Raw genomic sequence first — 21,272 nt, forward strand, 5'->3', positions numbered from 1 at the left:
CTCCCCCTTTTAGAAAGGTGGTTCCCATACAAATGAAACACAAATCTCATAACAAATGGAACCAAATTTGACATCTGAAGGTTTTTGATGGCAGAATTTTTTTCTATGGTGGATTGAGACTCCTTGCTCTAAGAGTGGGGGCTCCCATAAAAACAAAACCCAAATTTCCTCATAACTCGACTATTAATCAAGCAAATGAAACCAAATTTAACATATGGTGGTTATTGGAGGCATAATTTTTGACGTAGGACTACGTCTTACTTTAATAGGGTGGCATGCTGCGAAAACAAAAATGATCGTGACACGAAAAAGTGATAGATTTTGAACGACAATAACTCGCATTTTTTTAATTTTAATTTTATTTCCTGGTTTTCGATTATACCGTACAGACAGTTCTTAATATAAACTTATTCTATTTTTGAAAGTTCTTCTAGATACATTAAACTCATAACAGTCAGATACAATATTAAATTCGCGGGAATACACATCAATCGGGTTATTTTGGGCGAAAAGAGTACTGTGTAAAGGAAGCCGAAAGAAATCCGCTCGCCGGGTAAACCTAGGAGGTACGTTAAACCGAATCTGGGCTCGTAGCTCCGGGCTATCCACGTTATTTTCCAGAAGATCGTAAATAAATAATCGTTGCAATATACTTCTCCTATTTGTCAGAGTGGGTAGACGTATAGGCACGCATCTATTTTCGTACGGAGGTAGACGAACAGGATCATCCCAGGGTAACCTGCGCAGAGTGTACCGAACGGATTGACGCTGGATTCATTCTATCCGGTTGATTTGAACAGCATAGTAAGGTGCCCACACAAGCACCCCGTATTCAAGAATACTGCGCACGATTGAACAGTAAAGCGATTTCAGATTTCAGTAGATATCATTGAACTGCTGCATATTCCTTTGCTGGTTTGCATACCATTCGATTCACAAAACGTGTGCCTATTCTGTTGTTTTTACAAAAAGATGGATTTTTACAGCTAACTACTGGAAGTTTTACATAAAGTTAAACAATTTTAGTGAATTTACATAAGCTTCCAGCCAATCACGCTTGAGAATTTTCTGGTATGAAATCGTTACATCCATTGCATTTATCAGGTGAGAGTGCAATCCATCGTTTTTATAACCTTTTAGCAGTGGCGACTCGTCCGCATTTTCAACCTGTTCATAGGACAGGCAAACAAAATTCAGCTCGACAAAATTTCGTTTGCACCGACGCATATGCGAATATGCGAATTTAGTTTAGTTACGAAGCTGATGAGCAAACCGTTCAACACGACATTTGAACGTTGCTTTAGTAGAGATCTCAATGCACAAGCATTCCAACGCATTATTCCTGGTATTGATTCTTGATACTGAATTAGTACCAGGAACAATGTGTTGGTACGAAGGAGGTAAAAAGAGAATGTGACACAGCTTTTACTCGAAAGCGCGGGCGCTTTATTGTCTCGTTCATCTTCAGCATTGAACAACTTACTACCACATATCCCTATGGCCTGCGCTTTGATTCCATATTTTATTTAGCTAGGAAGCTAATGAGCAATGTTCAACAAGACGTTTGAACGTTGCTTTAGAGATTAGCACCAGGAACAATGTGTTGGTACGAAGGGGATTTGAAAAGAGCGCGGTTAGCAATTCGGCATGCATCATTCGCAAAATTTTCTCATTAAGGCGGAACCGAAAGTGGCTAACGTTATTGTGTTAGTGCGACAAATACTGTACTGTACATCTCATGTGTTCGTTAAAAACCTAAACGTTTATTTGAATATTGCATTAGTATTGGTAATATATGTCAAATAGCGGAGCTTGCAAACATAAACAGCTGATCCGCAGCCAACCGCACTGACTACAAACATCCCGAAAAAGGGTTTGTTTTCTTTATCAAGGCATTCCGATTCAATCAAAATTAACAGCAGCAACTGAATAATGCGTAGGATCACTAGGATGTTTAATTAATCCGCTTGCATCGGATTGCGTTTTTGATTCCTGCGTTTGCGTTTTGTTTGTTTATTTCACTCTAAGCTCATCGATGCGGCGAAAGTTGAAAGCTCTTTAAAAGCTCATTGATGTGACGAAAGTTTGATACTGTGTTGCTGCTTTTTCGGAAATCGCTAGTTCAACGAAATATGTGCGTAACCAAATATCTATTAACTAATTCCAAATTATACATTGGTCGCTTTTATGAACACGTAATGATCGATATGTTCAGTTAAATTTATTTTCCATTAGCAATTATGTTTTGCTGAGCGTTTATTGATACACAGCAGATCGATAAATTGAATTACAAGTTTTAGGACATTATAACAGCGCTGGAAGCACTGATTACGTGGCGAAAGCGTGCTCTGCCAATACAGATGCATTTTTAAGGCGCAAAACAATACATGCTTCGAATGGTAGCCATTTATCCAGCCATCTTTGAGCCACTTTCTGTTTCCCCTTAACTAGTTCATCTTTAGCATTTAACAACTTACGCATATTGCTTGTTGCTTGTGGTGCGTGTGATGTGGGCTTGTGCGCGCATCGCAGTAAAGTGGTAATTCTTGAATTTGGTTCAATAGGTACATTGAACGAAAAGTTTTCGGTTTGTAATTAAAATTCAGAGACGAGTTTGCTGGTAAAGTAAACCGTCGAATTCCGTTGCTATTTAAATAAATAGGGATACTCACGTAGCGCTTGCTATGTTGCGAATACGGAGTATTGCGTATTTATACTGCCGCTACTCGCATAACAGTTCCATCTCCATAGAAACTGGAACTGCAATGCGAATTGCGGCAGTATATACACGAAATACACCGTTTACGCAACATGGCAAGCGCAACGGTGAAACCCTCTAATGTTTGTTTTATGATTAAAATATAGAAATGCGAGAATAAAAAAAAGCTATGTATTAATGTGTATTTTTCGCTGGTTGAACAGGTAAGCTAAACCCCCACGAGTCGCCACTGCCTTTTAGTCTATTTATTGAATATTGGATAATTAAGATCTCAATTCCTCAACTTTTCCTTTTATACTGAGTCCTTCCAGACAACCTGGAATTCAACACTAAACAATATCAGTTTTCGTTGCTACGTGTGGCAAAAACAGTAACAGTTTCGCGGCCTGCAAGTAGTGCATCGACAAGCTACGCCCTTAACCCTTTATAAGGTAGTGGCAACTATATTGCCACCAACAAAAATTTTTTATTTTGCTTCTATAATTATATTGATGTCATTATAGAAGCAAAACAAATATTTTTCGGTGGTGGCAATATAATCGCCACGGCCTTATAAAGGGTTAAGTTACGTAGATGATGAAAAGATAGAAAGATCCTCGTTCCAATGAAACAGACACTACTTGATCACATAATTAGTTTTTGCGAAACGTTCAAATGTATACCTAGTACGAGAATTTTGCAGATAAGCGTCAAAAATTATTGGCAATAGTCGCACAAGGCTGGAAAAACGTCATAAAAGGTGATAGAAAGACACAATGCACATATACCGTGACTGCTGGTAATTCCGCGCACTTAAGGCGCAGGCAATGTTATGATCTGTGTAAAAAATTCAAATGGTGAGTTAGAATAACCGTAACTTCACCATCGGATAGAACTGCAGGCACGGTATAAGGTTATGAAGCTGGCCACTCTTACTACTGGTAATTCTTTCACCTAACATATCTTCTAACGAATTTCTGCCGAGACTTCTACTCTGACTCACTACAATAAGCGATCTATGATTGTAAACTAACTCAACTTCACTAACTAACCGAGCTGCGGCCTTTTTCAACCACGTCTTGGTCTGGCAACGAATAGCAACGAACTAACTAAGGTTGCTTTCCGAAAAACCTTAACAGTGGTAAGCGAGCGACGACTTAACACTCAGACTACAGAACTCAGCTAGCTAGCATAAGGATGTGTATTTGATACACACTCAAAATATAATCTCTTTGGGCCTTTTGGAGACTTATAGTTTCTTGCACAATTACCTCTCCCGAGCGTCAAACCTCCGGAAATCTGCTGTATTCAGGAGACTTGGACAAGCTCGTCACCTCGAATCGTGTTCTTGGTTCTAGTTACAGTGTGTTTTTGCATTAAATTATAATTCAATCCATATGAATTGACTGTAAATGAATTCTGAAGTGGAACTTAAAAGTCAGATGACTAGCATTATTCCTTTATATGAATATATATGTAGATATGAAAATGGTCGGAATTTTCAATTCCCACCTAGCAATACTGTATCCTTTATACACACAATAAACAGTACGTCCTCTAAACTATTCTTTATAACCAAAAAATATGGTTTAAACTGAATTCAATTATGTGTCTCAGTCATGGGCGTAGCGACGGGGGGGGGTTTTGGGGGTTCAAACCCCCCCCAGGAGAAAATTTGTTATACACTTTCAAGCTTGAAATTTCACAGCCAGCTGTTGTTTAAAGTACAGGAAAATGTACGGGGCTGATTGTACGATCTCCGTCGGCGTCGTGAACTTAGAGCCGTGGTGGTTTGTGCTGTTTTAAGCCCCATTTAATGCGACCTTGGGTTACTCGTCGCCCATTTTCCAGGTATCTCGGAAGTCGCAGTTTTTTACTTAAAAAATAAAAAATGTCGCTTTAGAACTGGACGAGCCATCTCGCACGTTGAGTCGCTATGTGCCGGTGTCGGTGGGGTTGTTGTATAGAACCCTTTTCCTTACGACGTGACTGGTTCACTGTACTTTACTGACTTTCGCCAAATGTACGTTGGTAATCTTTCCGAGCAGTGTATGTTACCCTTGATTCATACACCTCCGTTACTCTTCGCTTTCAGCTTGTACTTCGTCAAATGTCGTCCGCAAAGGCGCGTAAGTCTTCCGTGAGCATGGTCTGTCGGTCTAATAGGGGGTTTGTGCATTGTCAGGTTCCTAAGGTGGCTTATGCCTCTTAATCGCAGCGTTTGGCGAAGCTCAAAGTAGGCCCGTTGTCCTGCTTGAATATGCCACTGGATCTCCTTATTTGTGTTGTTATCCGCGGCTACCAGCGATCCCACATACATGAGCTCAACTACGACTTCTGGTTCGTCACCGTCAACAATTACCGTCCGCGAAAAAAGCACGTTCGTCTCATTTGGTCCGCATTAAATCAGACCAGACTAAATCGCAAAATTTAAAAGAATGAGTTAATGACGAATTAAAGAATTTTCTGAGCTACATTTTACTCTAATAAGACTACATAAATGTTGCAAACAGTCAGTGTTATGAGATGATTTCGAACAATTGATAGCTACAAACCATACAGAACAGCAAATTTTGAACGCGTTTTTCTCGAAATAAGATTTTTGTCACTTGGCTCGGTCTGACTTAACAGCGACCATTTGAGCTATTATCATTCATGTATTTGGTCTACGACGCGTTGATTTAAAGCCCAATCCTGCTAGGTTCCGCCTTCAGTCTAGCACAGATGGTCGGTGTTAAGTCAGACCGAACCAAGTGACAAAAATTTGATTTCGTGAAAAACGAAGTCAAAGTTTGCTGCTGCTGTGTAGTTTAAAGCTATCGATCGTTCGAAACCATTTCATATCTCTGGCTGTTTGCAACATTTGTTTGATCTTATTAGAGTAAAATGTAGCTTACGAAATTCTTAATCGTTTGCTGTCATTAACTTATTATTTTAAATTTTGCGCCTTGGTCCGGTCTGATTTAACACCGACCAGATGGCCTTCGTCGTGGCAAAGTTTCTGTCACCTGCTTTGCCACCTGGCAAAGTCATCTGCTTAGCCAAGAAGTTTGCTACATTTACTGAGAATCAAACCTCTCTTTTTGAAATCTGATCGTCGGATCACCTTACGAGCGATGTCGAGAATCATACAGCATAAGTTGTTCTTCAGCACACTCGCTGCGTCTTGAAGAGACTCAGTTCTATGGATTTTAACAGCCGAGATTCGAACATACAACGTACCTCAATGCCGGCTGGGAAGCCATAACTTTAACTCTGTTATTTCAATTTGATTTTTTGTCTGATGAGCAAAGCAAAGCCGTGGGATTAAACGTCCTTTCTAAGACTTGATCCCTCTTCATCGACAGACTTCGCAGTCGGCTACTACAGTACAGGACAGTTACCGGGCTAGTACAAAAATCCTACTGACTCTATCTAGCAGCACCGCCTAGCCGAGATTCGAACATGCGACGACTGGTTTGTTAGACCAGCATCGTACCTCGAAACCAACTAGGCGGCATTTGTCTGATGCAGAACACTCAATTTCAACCAGAATAGTTTTTAACTGAAAATAATACTCCATTTCCTGAATAAGCTGCTTACAGTTAGGCTATGTCAGATTTGTCTTGGTAAAACCCCCCCCAAGGAACTTTTCTGGCTACGCCCATGGTCTCAGTATTCAATACTTGTTGTCTCACTCTTCCCACCTACTATGGAACAGTGAGACAAAAATACACCTTCACATTTGTGGCTGTAACTAATTTAGCTATTAACCAATATGACTGAAACTTTTTTTCAGACAACTAGAAAGATATACCTTTCAAATGCAATAAAGAGCTCGTTGATAGCTATCACCAAATTTTTTTTTTAAATCTAGGGAAAAAAGTGTCTCAATGTAGACATCTCTCCCTTACTTGGTAATTCTAAGTGAATGTTGCAAAAGTTTTATAAATCATCCATCAATAAGCCACCAAATAATGGTGGAAGAAGGAGTCTTTGAATTAATTTTCTTTTCATTGAAATTAAGGCCATTGCAAATTATTTCTAAAGTTTTTGTCAATCCAACCCCCCTCTAAATTTGCTTGAAAAGTCAGGTGGCAAAAAAAAATGATTTGTATGATATGAGTTAATTTTTTTTAAATCAATTGTCTGTTGGCTCTACAGCCTGAAAAACTCCAAAAATGAATGTACGAGTTGAGTTAACGCTTCTCGCCCGAAACAGAAATGGAAATTCAAATCGGCAATAAAAATTTTCTTTCGTTCTTGTTTATTTTTCGTAGATTTTTGCATGAAAAACAATAACTTATATATTAAAAGGAAGAATAGATTTGGTCTATATATAGTGTGAAGTTTTTGGAGCGTCTTAGTAGAATACGAAACCTAAAAATAAAAAATAAGAAAACTTATCCAATTTAATTCTACTATGTGTATTTTATTCAATGACAGATACGTATTTCGCCTACGACTTGCAGGCTTCCTCAGTGTCTGTTTTCGTAGTCTGAGTGTTAAGTCGTCGCTCGCTTACCACTGTTAAGGTTTTTCGGAAAGCAACCTTAGTTAGTTCGTTGCTATTCGTTGCCAGACCAAGACGTGGTTGAAAAAGGCCGCAGCTCGGTTAGTTAGTGAAGTTGAGTTAGTTTACAATCATAGATCGCTTATTGTAGTGAGTCAGAGTAGAAGTCTCGGCAGAAATTCGTTAGAAGATATGTTAGGTGAAAGAATTACCAGTAGTAAGAGTGGCCAGCTTCATAACCTTATACCGTGCCTGCAGTTCTATCCGATGGTGAAGTTACGGTTATTCTAACTCACCATTTGAATTTTTTACACAGATCATAACATTGGCTGCGCCTTAAGTGCGCGGAATTACCAGCAGTCACGGTATATGTGCATTGTGTCTTTCTATCACCTTTTATGACGTTTTTCCAGCCTTGTGCGACTATTGCCAATAATTTTTGACGCTTATCTGCAAAATTCTCGTACTAGGTATTCATTTGAACGTTTCGCAAAAACTAATTATGTGATCTAGTAGTGTCTGTTTCATTGGAACGAGGATCTTTCTATCTTTTCATCATCTACGTAACTTAACCCTTTATAAGGCCGTGGCGATTATATTGCCACCACCGAAAAATATTTGTTTTGCTTCTATAATGACATCAATATAATTATAGAAGCAAAATAAAAAATTTTTGTTGGTGGCAATATAGTTGCCACTACCTTATAAAGGGTTAAGGGCGTAGCTTGTCGATGCACTACTTGCAGGCCGCGAAACTGTTACTGTTTTTGCCACACGTAGCAACGAAAACTGATATTGTTTAGTGTTGAATTCCAGGTTGTCTGGAAGGACTCAGTATAAAAGGAAAAGTTGAGGAATTGAGATCTTAATTATCCAATATTCAATAAATAGACTAAAAGGCAGTGGCGACTCGTGGGGGTTTAGCTTACCTGTTCAACCAGCGAAAAATACACATTAATACGTAGCTTTTTTTTATTCTCGCATTTCTATATTTTAATCATAAAACAAACATTAGAGGGTTTCACCGTTGCGCTTGCCATGTTGCGTAAACGGTGTATTTCGTGTATATACTGCCGCAATTCGCATTGCAGTTCCAGTTTCTATGGAGATGGAACTGTTATGCGAGTAGCGGCAGTATAAATACGCAATACTCCGTATTCGCAACATAGCAAGCGCTACGTGAGTATCCCTATTTATTTAAATAGTAACGGAATTCGACGGTTTACTTTACCAGCAAACTCGTCTCTGAATTTTAATTACAAACCGAAAACTTTTCGTTCAATGTACCTATTGAACCAAATTCAAGAATTACCACTTTACTGCGATGCGCGCACAAGCCCACATCACACGCACCACAAGCAACAAGCAATATGCGTAAGTTGTTAAATGCTAAAGATGAACGAGTTAAGGGGAAACCGAAAGTGGCTCAAAGATGGCTGGATAAATGGCTACCATTCGAAGCATGTATTGTTTTGCGCCTTAAAAATGCATCTGTATTGGCAGAGCACGCTTTCGCCACGTAATCAGTGCTTCCAGCGCTGTTATAATGTCCTAAAACTTGTAATTCAATTTATCGATCTGCTGTGTATCAATAAACGCTCAGCAAAACATAATTGCTAATGGAAAATAAATTTAACTGAACATATCGATCATTACGTGTTCATAAAAGCGACCAATGTATAATTTGGAATTAGTTAATAGATATTTGGTTACGCACATATTTCGTTGAACTAGCGATTTCCGAAAAAGCAGCAACACAGTATCAAACTTTCGTCACATCAATGAGCTTTTAAAGAGCTTTCAACTTTCGCCGCATCGATGAGCTTAGAGTGAAATAAACAAACAAAACGCAAACGCAGGAATCAAAAACGCAATCCGATGCAAGCGGATTAATTAAACATCCTAGTGATCCTACGCATTATTCAGTTGCTGCTGTTAATTTTGATTGAATCGGAATGCCTTGATAAAGAAAACAAACCCTTTTTCGGGATGTTTGTAGTCAGTGCGGTTGGCTGCGGATCAGCTGTTTATGTTTGCAAGCTCCGCTATTTGACATATATTACCAATACTAATGCAATATTCAAATAAACGTTTAGGTTTTTAACGAACACATGAGATGTACAGTACAGTGTTTGTCGCACTAACACTATAACGTTAGCCACTTTCGGTTCCGCCTTAATGAGAAAATTTTGCGAATAATGCATGCCGAATTGCTAACCGCGCTCTTTTCAAATCCCCTTCGTACCAACACATTGTTCCTGGTACTAATTCAGTATCAAGAATCAATACCAGGAATAATGCGTTGGTATGCTTGTGCATTGAGATCTCTAATAAAGCAACGTTCAAATGTCGTGTTGGACGGTTTGCTCATCAGCTTCGTAACCAGCGTTGCCAACCGGTTTTTACGAAAATCTGGAAAACCAGAATAAAAGTGTCTGGAAAAGTACTAAACTAAATTCGCATATTCGCATATGCGTCGGTGCAAACGAAATTTTGTCGAGCTGAATTTTGTTTGCCTGTCCTATGAACAGGTTGAAAATGCGGACGAGTCGCCACTGCTAAAAGGTTATAAAAACGATGGATTGCACTCTCACCTGATAAATGCAATGGATGTAACGATTTCATACCAGAAAATGCTCAAGCGTGATTGGCTGGAAGCTTATGTAAATTCACTAAAATTGTTTAACTTTATGTAAAACTTCCAGTAGTTAGCTGTAAAAATCCATCTTTTTGTAAAAACAACAGAATAGGCACACGTTTTGTGAATCGAATGGTATGCAAACCAGCAAAGGAATACGCAGCAGTTCAATGATATCTACTGAAATCTGAAATCGCTTTACTGTTCAATCGTGCGCAGTATTCTTGAATACGGGGTGCTTGTGTGGGCACCTTACTATGCTGTTCAAATCAACCGGATAGAATGAATCCAGCGTCAATCCGTTCGGTACACTCTGCGCAGGTTACCCTGGGATGATCCTGTTCGTCTACCTCCGTACGAAAATAGATGCGTGCCTATACGTCTACCCACTCTGACAAATAGGAGAAGTATATTGCAACGATTATTTATTTACGATCTTCTTGAAAATAACGTGGATAGCCCGGAGCTACGAGCCCAGATTCGGTTTAACGTACCTCCTAGGTTTACCCGGCGAGCGGATTTCTTTCGGCTTCCTTTACACAGTACTCTTTTCGCCCAAAATAACCCGATTGATGTGTATTCCCGCGAATTTAATATTGTATCTGACTGTTATGAGTTTAATGTATCTAGAAGAACTTTCAAAAATAGAATAAGTTTATATTAAGAACTGTCTGTACGGTATAATCGAAAACCAGGAAATAAAATTAAAATTAAAAAAATGTGAGTTATTGTCGTTCAAAATCTATCACTTTTTCGTGTCACGATCATTTTTGTTTTCGCAGCAAAAATTATGCCTCCAATAACCACCATATGTTAAATTTGGTTTCATTTGCTTGATTAATAGTCGAGTTATGAGGAAATTTGGGTTTTGTTTTTATGGGAGCCCCCACTCTTAGAGCAAGGAGTCTCAATCCACCATAGAAAAAAATTCTGCCATCAAATACCTTCAGATGTCAAATTTGGTTCCATTTGCTATGACATTTGTGTTTCATTTGTATGGGAACCACCTTTCTAAAAGGGGGAGGGGTCTCAAACCCCAAAGAAAAAAAATCCAGTCTCTAGAAACCCCCACATGCCAAATTTGGTTCCATTTGCTTGATTAATAGTCGAGTTATGAGGAAATTTTTGTTTTATTTGTATGGGAGCACCCCACCCCACACCCCCCTCCTAGAGAAAGAAGGGGTCTCAATCTACCATAGAAAAAATTTCTGCCTCCGAAAACCTTTACATGCCAAATTTAGTTCCATAAAGCAAATTACCCAAGTAACAATTCGAAGCCACTTGGTTTTACTTGAATTTTATAAAGGTTTTATTGCGGTATGAATCATTACCACTGGATTTATTGTGGTATTGCACAATACCAAGAGGATACGAGTCCAAACACACTTATAGCTAGCTAGAAAACCATAATAAAACTGTTAATAAAGCGAATTTATTGTGGTTGCTTATATTACCACATTAAAACCTGTTGGCTGCACCACGTCTCCTATAAAATTACCATAAGTGTGGCGTAGCAACACAAAATGGCGCACCAATCAAAGTTGATCTTGTCGCGGTTACTTGTCAAACCGCAATAAATCTGTTAGTTTTATAGAGCTATTAAAATGGTAACACCCTAACCAAACAGTTTTTTTGCTGCTATTATGAAGAATACCAAAGTTCAACACCAAAATCATTTTTTTATGCGAAGCCATATTGCCATATTCTAGTATTTTGTTTTAGCTCGCAAACAACAATTCATCAAAGCAAAGTATTTTGCAGAAAGGAGGTCATTATCCATCGGTTTTCCTGTCAGAGGAAGCATTTAAAATGATTTTGTTAGAAATTGAGATTGACTAACTGAATATTTTCAGTTTGTTAAAACAACCAGTTTTCGAAAATTGAAAAATTTCAGAGGCGCGCTGATTTTATCGACCTATCATATCAAAATTCACGATGAAATTAAATGCGCACATAGTGCAAATCAAAGAAATTGCTTAAAATTTAATAAATATTCTATGGGATATTTTATTCTGGTCGCTATAAACCAAATCGTTCAGAATGATCTGTCAGTAAAACTAAAACTTTTCTGCTCACGGATATATTTTCAAGTTGACAAAGCTAGCGAACTTCATCTGGTTTTTGCTAGAAAAGCGAAAAGCGAAAAGCAAAAAGCGAAAAGCTTTTTTAAATTATGGCGATGGCTGTCAAGCAGCGAAAGCTTAATCGGTTTTATTGCTGCTTTTAGCAGAGCATGATACGACTACTTGAGTTTATAACCTGATTCTTTCTTTATTTCTTTCTTTTCAAGAAGGGAAAAGCCCGCGGAAGTGGAACTTTGTTCGACGTTCCTTCTTCCGTAGGCACAAAACCTTCATTTTTGCACCAACAGTTCACACCAAATGATACAATTATAAGCAGTTACATAATGAGGACTTAAATTATAACACAAAGTTCCTTATTATCTATGAGTTGATGACTAACACTATACATTTTGCACGTGATTTACTTCAAAGCATGCAGAAAATTATTTTTAAGGACAGAACGGGACAAATGGAAATCAAACACATCAAAACAACGGTTGAAAACGCGAGACATACTCGAGAGAAGCTCGTTTTGGCCATAATTGGTGCGTGAAGCAGGAAGATTGAGAAAGGGGTGAGATCGGAGGGATCGCCGACGGGTATTGATGTTTAGTTGTTGGAGTATATCTGGGCTGTCAATTTGAGAGTTTAGAATATCAGAGATGAACAAAGCCCTAGCAATATCTCGTCGTATAGCTAAAGAGTCAAGCCCGATCAGATTACAGCGGTGTTCATAACTAGGAAGATTTGAAGGGTCATTCCAAGGGAGAAGGCGTAAGGCGTATCGAACAAATTTTCGTTGGAAAGACTCAATCCGTTGGATGCTGTTATGGTAGTACGGTGCCCATACAACTGCAGCGTATTCTACTATTGACCGCACTAAAGAACAATATAGTGTTTTTAAACATTGGATATTGTTAAAGCTCTTAGTAAATCTAAATAAAAAGTCTAGATTTTTCGAGGCTTTGGTAGAAATATAGGCCACATGTTCTTTAAAAGATAATTTTGAATCGAGCAGAATTCCCAAGTCTTTTACACATGTTTCCCTTTTCAAGGATGTTCCAGAGACTTTGTAATCATAGCACACAATTGATTTCTTGCGTGTAAAAGAAATGCACGAACACTTAGAGGCATTCAGTACCATTCTATTCGTTGTGCACCAGTCGGCGAAATTATCCAGCTGCGCTTGCAGAAAAACAGTGTCTGTGTTATTTCTGATAACGGCAAAGAGTTTAAAATCATCGGCATACGATGATTTCATGCATTTCAAAGCAAAATTGATATCGTTCAAGTAGAGGAGGAATATATACGGGCCTAGATGACTGCCTTGGGGCACACCAGACGTGACGGGGAATGGCGAAGAGATGATGCTACCTACTTTGACAGACATGAAACGTTCAGTGAGGTAAGACTTAAACCAACAAAGCATATTACCGCTTACTCCCAGTTGCTGAAGTTTGGCGACTGCAATCTGATGATTTATTTTATCAAAAGCTGCTGAAAAATCGGTATAGACTGCGTCAACTTGAAGATGTTTTTGCAACGAGTGGGCTATAAAGGATGTGTAAGACACCAAATTGGTACAGGTTGATCGCTAAAACCGTGTTGAGTATTATCGATGTAGCCGGAAAAATTAAACGATAGGAACTCGAGAACTATAAGCTCGAAAAGCTTCCCACCTGCACAAAGCGAAGCAATTCCTCGGTAATTGGCTACGTTCTGCTTTGAACCTTTTTTGTGAATCGGAAATACGTACGACGACTTCCAGATGGTAGGGAAAACACCCGAAAGCATGGACGTATTGAAAATTTTTGCCAACGGGCTGCATAAAGTAGAGCAACATTTTTTTAAAATTATTGATGGAATGCCGTCGGGGCCAGGGTTCGATGAGCTCTTCAAGGTAGAGCAAGCATTCAGGATAATCTGGGTTGAGATGGCAGGGTAGGATCCAATAGCTGCCTTGTCTGGAACGTTTGAGATGGCACGCGAAACTTGCTGACTGCTAAGTGTCTCATGAGAGAAAACTGCACTAAACTGAGTACGAAATAATTCACATATGTCCGAAGCAGTGGACGCTTCCGCATCACCGAGCATCATGGTAGTGGGTAAACCTGATTCATTTCTTTGCTCGTTAACATAATGCCAGAACTTTTTGGGGTTACTACGTAGACATTGTTGCATACGGTTTTGATACGAGTGGAACAGTTTCTTGTTCAGTCGTTTATAACGAGTGTTGAGGGAAATATAACGACATTTGAATTGATAAGTACCATGTTTCGAGAATCTCCTTAGAGCCATCCGTTTAGCAGATTTATAACTTTTTAAAGTGCAGGTAGACCATGGGGGATGTGAGGGTTTGCAGAAAAGTCTCTTTGGAGTAAACTGATCGATAGCATATAGAAGAACGTTTGTGAAATTTTGGACCGCTAAGTTAGTATCCGTATTCTCTAGTATTGAGCACCAGTTCACGTCTAACAAAAATTGGTTCATTTTTATAAAATCGGTCTTGCGAAAATCATACGAAAGAGGTTCGTTAGGTTCATCGAATGAGCAAGGAGTACCATTGCAGAGAAATACGTGAAGCGCTGGATGGTGACGAGTTATCTTGACAAGAGTGCTGGGTGCGCGGTAAACCGAAATCCTGTCACTGCCGAATTCTGTACTAACGAAACACAGATCCAATATACGTCCATTTTCATTGAAAACACCATTTGTCTGAACCATTCCAGCTGTGCTATACCCGTCCAAGAGCTGAGTTGCGCAGGAGTTTATTGATGAATGAGAGGGATCAGGATATAGAGCATGATGGTCATCAGCAAACGTCCAGCTAATGCCACTAAAATTGAAGTCGCCCAATAATATGATTTTGTCTTTGGTTCCCATCCGCGAAGTTATCCATGAGAGCGAACTGAGGTGCTGATCAATGAGGGTAGAATCATTCACGCGATTTGGCGGGATGTATAGTGCGCAGATGTATAGTGAATATATATTCATTCCTATTGTGATCCATTGTTGCTCAACGCCTGAGCAACCAGGGGGCGAGAGTGACCGAGATTTGTATTGCGAGCGAACGGCCAAGAGCACACCGCCGCCAGATTTTTTATTGCTATTATCAGCAGTGCGATCTTGGCGAAAAACTGTATATTGTTCACCAAAAATCTGTTTGGAAAGCGTGTTGCTGTTGAGCCAAGTTTCAGTGAAAATTAACATATCATATGAGGCATCGGAAACAGCAAGCGCATAATCTGTAATACTCATGTTGATACCGCCTAAATTCTGATAGTAGAGTGTAAGGCCATTGCTTAAACTAGAGTTGTTTTCATGAACCTGAGAGCTGGTGACGGCGCCTTGACGTGCTGCTGCTTGGTTGTAATGCAGAGTTTGCTGATAAGTTGCTAATGTTACATCTGGGGGCGAATGATGACCGCAGAGCTGTCGTTTTTTGGTTGAAAAGGACGGACTACTACCCCTTCCGGCCAGTAAAAACAATCTCCTACGGAAGCTTCCAGATCAGCCGACACTGACACTTTGAAGGATACGAATGACAGCTCGTTGAGTTGCTTGCCTTTTGGTACAAGCTTTATACATTTCACCGTAGAATTCTCGATGTTGATAGCTTCCCGTAGGTACCCGATGACATCATTCTCCGATTGTTCGACGTGAAAAGGGGTGACGTAGAATGATTTCAGATCCTCAGAAACCTGCTGGCGACGTTCGGTTCGATTGACAACTCGTAGAGGATTTACTCGTTCTCCATTATTCGTTTCCGTACCAAGAGACGTTATGTTTCTAGTAGAAGTGGATGGAACGGGCAGTGCATTGGAAGGTTTTGTCGTAGCAGCAGTTGTAACAGTTGTAGCAGCAGCAGTGGCGGTGGTGGTAATGGTTGTGGCAGGTGCGACGCTGGGAGCAGTGGTAGATAGAACGACGTTGGCGTAGGTGGCAGTAGTGGTAGTGATAGCGTCTGAAATAGTGGAGACCATCACAGTGCCTGATCGTGCAGCATCAGAATTGGTTGTTGTGCTTCTATAGGTAGGAACACTAACAGTGTCCGAGATTGGAGGTGCATCATGCTCAGCGAAAGCATTTCCGTAGTTGGAGTGGATTGAGCTATCGAGATTCAAACGATCTATGCTTTGACGAAAGCCTGCCCCAATATTCAATGACGTATCGAGAACAGGTTGCGACCGTGTAGCACCCATAGATTCTCTACGTTGCTGAAGGGTCAACAAACTACTCATAGTTCATTTGATTCTTATAGCGGTTATGAAAACATTCTGAGGAGTGGGCCACTTGGTCAGAAAGCAGTTTTATAGCGGTCATCAGAAAGTTCTGGTGCAGCTCATAGTTTTATCAGTGGTTTTATGAAATTGGTCATGAAAACCGCTATACGAACGTAATAAAACTTGGAATTGTTACTTGGGTAGTTTTCGAGTTATGCCGAAATTTGTGTTTCATTTGTATGGGAGCCACCCTTCTAGAAAGGGGAGGTGTCTCAAACCATGCTAGCAACATTCCACACATCAAACGCAATGTGTATGCCAAGTGTAATCAAGATCCGTCGAGCGGTTTGCGAGTATATACCGGACACACGAATAGCATTTTATTTTTATATATAGAAGATTTATATATACTAGCTGAGTGCCCGATCTTACTCGGGGAGCATTTGTCTCACAGCCACTTGTACATCGGTTGTTGTAGCCGACATGCTTATAATACAACAATACAACGCTTGTTCCTCTTTCGGACGTTCCTCCCCATTTGTCAGCTCCCCCTCTTTGGCTATCCGGCCACCTACACATCTGTTTTCTTCACGGAAATCCCTATAAAATCCTATAAATAAAGAAAAACAAAGCCATTTTTCCTAGTTGCACCTTCTGCTATTAACAATGGCCACCACACCCACAGGAAATAAATAGTTTTATTATTGTACTTTCCTAAACACAGCTTTTTATTTATTTATTTATTTGTTTAGTATTACATGTTATCCTAATAAAAAAAGTAGAAGGTGTAACAGTGTTTCTTCTATGGATACAACAAACCAGTCATTACTTTCATCTCACTTCAAGACAAAACTTGTTTGTAAACAATGTTTTTAGTGTCACCACCAGGTGCAAGTAAGCACAAATTATTGGCTGAGCCCACTGTGGAGCATGCCACATAAAGTTTACCATGGGAAAAACATGATGTTCTCAGATGAACTCCACGCTGTTTGAATGATTGCCCTTGTGACTCAAACAGAGTGGGCCAACAACAATTAGCACTAATGCTCGAACACTTTTTATACAGGTTACTTTGATTCGGTGCATAATTACAATTGACAAATCTACAGCTGCGAGCATTGCAGTTTAGTGTTTCGTATTATGATTTTTTCTATTGTACGGATAAATTGATACAGTCATATGGGTGTTACTCCCCCCTTCTCGTCAGCAACCTCCGATCACGTTTTACGTTTTACGTATTACGTTTACCGTTAATAAGAGTCGTTAAACAGCTGACTCGTCGTCGTATATTGATTCAACCAGGTTTCGGTGAGGGCGTATACGTCATAACAGCAATTGCTGAAGGCTAACTGGTACTCAGCGAGAGAGCTGTTCATTCCTCCAACGTTTTGATAATACAGCAGTCCCCCGAATAACGCGGTTTCGAATAAGGACGTTTCCATTAAGGACGGCCTCGAGTGATTCCATTAACGCGGTCGAACGTCCTTATAGGAGTCTACGTAGCATATGGGAATTGACCTAATTGGTTCCAACATGGAATAACTCGTGATCCTGACCTAATAGACGGTTGGTGTCTTCGACAAAGTTGTTCAGTACATCAACGGGTTTTCATTGGATTATAGTATTGCGGAATTGTCTCACTACGTGGCGCTAGCGTATATGTAATATTTTTGTATAGGCTGTATCTCGCGCTGCAGGCTATCTAGAAAGTTGCGGCCTTCGGGAAGGTTGCTCAAATGACTGCCACCTTCAAGATGGCATGGAAAAAAGCGCAGAACTGACTCACTACGTGGCGCTAGTGTATATGTAATCCTCTTATGCAGGCTGTATCTCACGCAGCTGACTATCTAGCAAGTTGCAGTCTTCGAGAAGATTATTCATATGACTGCGACCTTCAAGAAGGGATGGAAAATATTACAGAATTGCCTCACTACGTGGCGCTGGCATATATGTAATCTTCTTAAGCAGGCTGTATCTTGCGCTGCTGATTGTCTGGAAAGTTGCGGTCTTCGGAAAGGTTATTCATAAAACTGCCACCTTCAAGATGGTATGAAAAATATTGCAGAATTGTATCACTACGTGGCGCTAGTGTATATGTAACATTCTTATCCAAGCTATCTTTTGCCCTGCAGGCCATCTAAAAAGTTACGATCTTCGGGAAGGTTATTCATATGACTGAGGCCTTCAAGAAGAGATGGAAAATATTGCAGAATTGCCTCACTACGTGGCGCTAGCATATATGTAATCTTCTTAAGCAGGCTGTATCACGCGCTGCTGACTATATAGCAAGCTGCGGTCTTCGAGAAGGTTATTCATATGACTGAGACCTTCAAGAAGCGATGGAAAAAGTGCAGAATTGCCTCACTACGTGGCGCTGGCATATATGTAATCTTCTTAAGCAGGCTGTATCACGCGCTGCTGACTATATAGCAAGCTGCGGTCTTCGAGAAGGTTATTCATATGACTGAGACCTCCAAGGGATGGAAAATATTACAGAATTGCCTCACTACGTGACGCTAGCATATATGTAATCTTCTTAAGCAGGCTGTATCACGCGCTACTGACTGTATACCAAGTTGCGGTCTTCGAGAAGGTTATTCAAATGACGGTGGGATTTTTCTGGCCTTTTAGGAAGTAGCATTTACGGATAGATGGTAGACTAACCCGATGGATTATTTTTGCGAGGACTGTGGGGGATATACGAGTTTCTTCTAAAAAAAAGCATGCTGAACATAATAGCATAAACTTAAAGGTCAGCATTGATTTGCAATTGTGGAGCCCCACCTCTGGGCACGTCGGTGAGCAGATGCGTTCCATGTAAAAAAGTTGTAGGGACCTAAACTGCCATTTTCAAAAGATGATTAGATCACGATACTATTTCGTGGTTACCGTTGAACCACTATTATCAATCTGGTTCATCTCTACCAGGATGTTTACCAAGATGAGTCGAAAAATTTTGGTTTGTTAGGTTTCAACAAAAATTTAAGTACTGTACAAAATTTCTGTATTTAATTTTTAATATATGGAAAAATAAACACTGGTTTTGCCTTTCTACTATATAAATATATAGTATAAAGGTATAGAAATCACTTGGAAAACCGAAAATGGAAAGAAGGTCCTGCGGGCCGAATGTCATATACCATTCGACTCAGTTTCGAAAACTGAGCATTTTCTGTGTGTGTGTATGTATGTATGTGTGTGTGTGTGTGTGTGTGTGTGTGTGTGTGTGTGTGTGTGTGTGTGTATGTGTGTGTGTGTGTGTATGTGACGCTTTTAATCTCACTCACTTTTCTCGGAGATGGCTGGACCGATTTTAATGTTCTTAGTGTCAAATGAAAGGTCTAGGTGTCCCATTGGTCGCTATTGAATTTCATACTGATCGGACTTTTAGTTCAAAAGTTATGTATAAAAATATCAAAAATATGGGACTTCATTATCTCATAGGTCCCTTAACCGATTTGAACAAAATTGATTGCATATGAAAGAGGAGCCTTGCAAACCCTCAACTTCCAAATTTCATGACGATTGGCCTTGTAGTTTGAAAGTTACATAAAGAAATGTGAAAAAATAGTATTTAAAACATATTTTTGTAACATATAAGCATTAATGCAATGAAAAACATCACACATTTTATTATTATTTGAAAATAACTGCTGAGATCTATCAAACGAAACCGAGTTATTTAAAATCGGACGGTTCATTCAAAAGTTATTTAAACTTTAACACTTAAGCACCGTATATTAAACCGTTAAAACGTGTGAAATCAAAACAAATGTTGATTGTATTTAATGTGTGTGATGTATGTGTGTAAGTATGTATGTATGTATGTATGTATGTATATATGCATGCATGTATGTATGTATGTATGTATGTATGTATGTATGTATGTATGTATGTATGTATGTATGTATGTATGTATGTATGTATGTATGTATGTATGTATGTATGTATGTATGTATGTATGTATGTATGTATGTATGTATGTATGTATGTATGTATGTATGTATGTATGTATGTATGTATGTATGTATGTATGTATGTATGTATGTATATATGTATGTATGTATGTATGTATGTATGTATGTATGTATGTATGTATGTATGTATGTATATATGTATGTATGTATGTATGTATATATGTATGTATGTATGTATGTATGTATGTGTGTATGTGATCCCAAGCAACAATGTGAGTTTGATTGTACTCTTATGGTGGTTTTCATGACCAATTGTGGTCTTGAATGCTATCATAAGAGTGTAATAAAACTCAAATTGTTACTTGGGATGACAATTTGCAATTTTTAAATTTGCATTGAAATTCAAGAAAAGATGTTTCTCACTTTTCTGAATCAATTGTCTAAAGTTTTTGAAGCCTCTTAGTGGAATACGAAATTTGAAATTAAAGAAAAGAAAAAACTTTTACCGACTAAATTCCACTATTTAATATTTATTCGCGGCAGATACGTATACGCTTTGAAATAAGACACTGATGAAGCCTGCACGTCGTAGGCGAACTACGTATCTGTTGCAAATAAATATTAAATAGTGGGATTCAATCGAAAAGCTTTTTCTTTTCTTTGATTTCAGATTTCAATTGTCATTTTGTTCACTTGCTGTTACTCACAATTGTACAAGAAAAGCAAACAGCGAAGAAAAGCAGTTAATTTAAGCATGTAGGTCTTTTTAATCAATAGATACTAGAGCTTAGAAATGTTATATGAAAAATAGGAAGTAAACGTTGCACGGTAGTAATTTTGTAAGATTTGTTTTCGTTAATGACATTTTAAAGGGCAGATGTCTTATGTCATGTATCATGTTTCAACAAATAAATCAAAAATGACAAGCACTGGATATCATATCGATCATATTTCCTATTCTCAAGCATGTTTAAGGCGCAGCTTGCACTATTTTTCGACCTCATCTTGTTTTCCTAACCCTCTAACATTGTAAAAACGATGCGATCAAGCTAATGACTATCTTTTCATGAAAGTACATTCAAAAGAAGCTTAAGTTTTGATTTTCATGCAAAAATAATTATCTGAAGGAGCGCCAGCTAAGAAAAAGTTCAATTACACTTTTTCATATCTAATGCTCTATTCAGTTATTTTTTCTAATTCAGATATATCGCAAAATTGAAGCCAAGCAAACTAATAGTAAA

At 38.9% G+C, this 21,272-nt stretch overlaps 1 protein-coding gene across 1 annotated transcript in view; it reads right to left on the reverse strand.

Moving 5' to 3' along the window:
- Window positions 1–21,272, reverse strand: part of LOC128741874 (hepatocyte nuclear factor 4-gamma) — a 153,703-nt gene that overhangs the window by 35,344 nt on the left and 97,087 nt on the right. The window lies entirely within an intron of this gene.

Source organism: Sabethes cyaneus, chromosome 3, assembly GCF_943734655.1.
Source record: "Sabethes cyaneus chromosome 3, idSabCyanKW18_F2, whole genome shotgun sequence".
Lineage (NCBI taxonomy): Eukaryota > Metazoa > Arthropoda > Insecta > Diptera > Culicidae > Sabethes > Sabethes cyaneus.